The following is a 2,718-nucleotide window of genomic DNA, read 5'->3' as shown; positions in this document are numbered from 1 at the left end:
CAGTTGTTGCTGATACCCTCTTCTCGGCTCCTTCCTGCTAGGATTGGAAATCCTGTATTTTACATATCCATACGATTGAGTCCTTGGGTTTCCGAAATAGTGTAAAAAGAAGTGCTTCAAATCATTGCTATTTGACTCGGACCTGTTCTAAAAAGTCGAGGTATTTCGAATTGTTTGTTGACACGGACAAAGTCAGGGAAAACCTTTGAAATTTTTTCAATATTGAACCTTAGACATATAATAGTTTCGAATCGAATCTCTTTAGAAAGAAGATCTTTTGTCTCTTGGTAGCCTGCTCCAGTCCCCTTACGAAAATTTCGTTATTGGGTTAGCCATACACTTCACATGTTTCTAGCGATTCACATGGAATCATTAAATGATACAAGTCTTGGATAAGAATCTACAACGCACTAGAACGCCCTTGTGGACGATCCTTTACTCCGACAGCATTTGGCTTGCAGCCGAACATGGTGTGTTTTTTAGAACCGCTAACAAGAAATGGTCTCGGAACTTGACTGTTAATATACATATGGATTGGTCGATGGCATTAACGTACGCACATGCTTATGTTTGTTTATCATCAAACAGGTAACTGGTCAATTGGGCCAGTTGTTTTATCTATTAAAAGTTTTCTTCAAATTTGTCAACTTGTTCTTAAAATTTGATGTTGGTTGCAGCATGTTTGAGTACTTCACATAATGAACTCCACGATCTTACTACGAGCTTCGTGAGACATCAATCATTGGAATTACAAGTAATCTGGTTTGTACCTAAGTGGACATCTCATATTTTTAATGTTTTTGTAACCACAATTAATTTTTTATTAGTTCGTTTGTTTGTTTTTAACTAAGGATTTTGAGTTTATTTTGGAAGACTTCAGACAAAGGACATGTTGCATCATTTGTGTATTGGGCCCATATCAAACGCTTCAGTAGAAGTGGTCCAAGGTGGGCGGTTTGGGCATTTCCTTCCAAAGGTAATATCAATTGACTTTTTACAAAGATTAAAAATGCTAACATTTAGTAACTTTAGGAGTCTACTGCTGAATTAGCGTCAATTTGGTTTTACTGATTTAAAAAAAATGTAAAGCACCATCATCTCAAAATGTAAATTTGTCGGGTTTTCACGACACATGATCTTTTCCCATTTACTTATAACTTTTATAATCAGTTGGATTCAATATATGTTTTTTTATATATAAGGGGTTAAAGGATTATTAGAGTTTAAAGGAAAACATATCAAAAGAACGAAAGATAACCTTTTGGAAAAAAAAGATAAGCTTTTTAACGAAAGTATAACCTTTTGATGATCGGGTGGATTTGGTTTATGTTTGATATCAACCAAGAGATGACCTTGTTGACCCATACTTGACGTGTTTGCGTATTTTAACCGTGTGATTATAACCTTTTGTGATTATAATACACGTGTAAGTTTTGAGCCGGAACTTCCTTTTATAGCGGTAACCCTAAGCCATATAAGAAAAATTTCTAAAGAAATTTTGTTCTTCAAGATTCGCATGTTATTATTGGTCATTAGGTACTTTTACAATTTTTCAATAACTTCTCTCTTGTGTTTTTACTTTTGTAGCATTTTTTTTAATATTATTGGCCTTCAAGTAATTTCATATTTTTAAGGATAAAGGACTATGGTAGCGCTTTGTTTTTAATCATCGATAGTATTATACATGTTGTAAAAGTATCTTCACTTGATTTAAAACAATTGATAAGCTAATGGAAGACGAGTTGGAGATGAAATTTATAGTTAATTTCAGAAAAACGCAAGCATTACCGTCGACATTCTCTATACTTAAAATTATTATTTTTTTTGCCATTCTAAGAATTTGATTTATTGTTTATAAAAAGAACTCAAAATACATACATAATGAAATAGTCAACTTGATAACTAAATCCTACTTGATTGAGGGAAAGTATAGCACTTTAAATTATTACAACCAAAAGTTAACTTACCAACCGTAAACTTGGCTATACTTAAATGTCGGTACCTTAATGAATAGTCAATTCAGTTTCTTAATAATTGCATAAGTTGATTCCTTTAAACCCTACTAACTCTATTCCTATCTTGAACTTCTGTAGGGTTTGAACTCATCTTAATCCATGGTTTCTAACGAATTTAAAGGATATGAATGTTTTGTTGTGAAATTATTCAACGAATCTTATACGGATAATAGTGGTATCTTTTTTTCTATTTTACGCATAATACTAAAAGTGAAAGTTAAAGGAGTAAATCAAAATTCAAAGGATGTTGTTCATATTTACCCAACATCCGTCACATATAGCAAAATATTAAGACCATCTCCAATGCAAGGGAAAAACAGAGCTCTTAGTTGCCCTTAATGATGTGGCTAATGACATGGATGAGAGAGAGATGAGAGAGAGAGTGTGGAAAAAGCCCTTAGCTAAGGGCTTAAAAAAGGAGAAGAAAATGGTTTTTTTAGGGGAGATATGGGACCCACATGATAATGGCCTCTTGGAAAAAAAAAGTTTTGAGGTTAGTTAGCTTATGCGCATTGGTAGATGAGATGGGCACATGGTAAGGGCCACTTGCATTGTTGATGGTCTAAATAAAATATGAAACTCATATGCCAAGAATAGTGCAACATTGAGGCGTCAATATCGACCCAGAAAATATTTTATGTTGCCTTATATCCAAAATGAGCCGAATAAAAAGGTTTAGTTAAAAGAGGACCGTGTTGAAAAT

Source organism: Bidens hawaiensis, unplaced genomic scaffold, assembly GCF_021521415.1.
Source record: "Bidens hawaiensis isolate Kalapana, Puna unplaced genomic scaffold, B.hawaiensis_p1.1 tig00020555_1, whole genome shotgun sequence".
NCBI lineage: Eukaryota > Viridiplantae > Streptophyta > Magnoliopsida > Asterales > Asteraceae > Bidens > Bidens hawaiensis.
The sequence above is the reverse complement of the archived record's forward strand: the minus strand, read 5'-3'. Positions refer to the sequence as shown.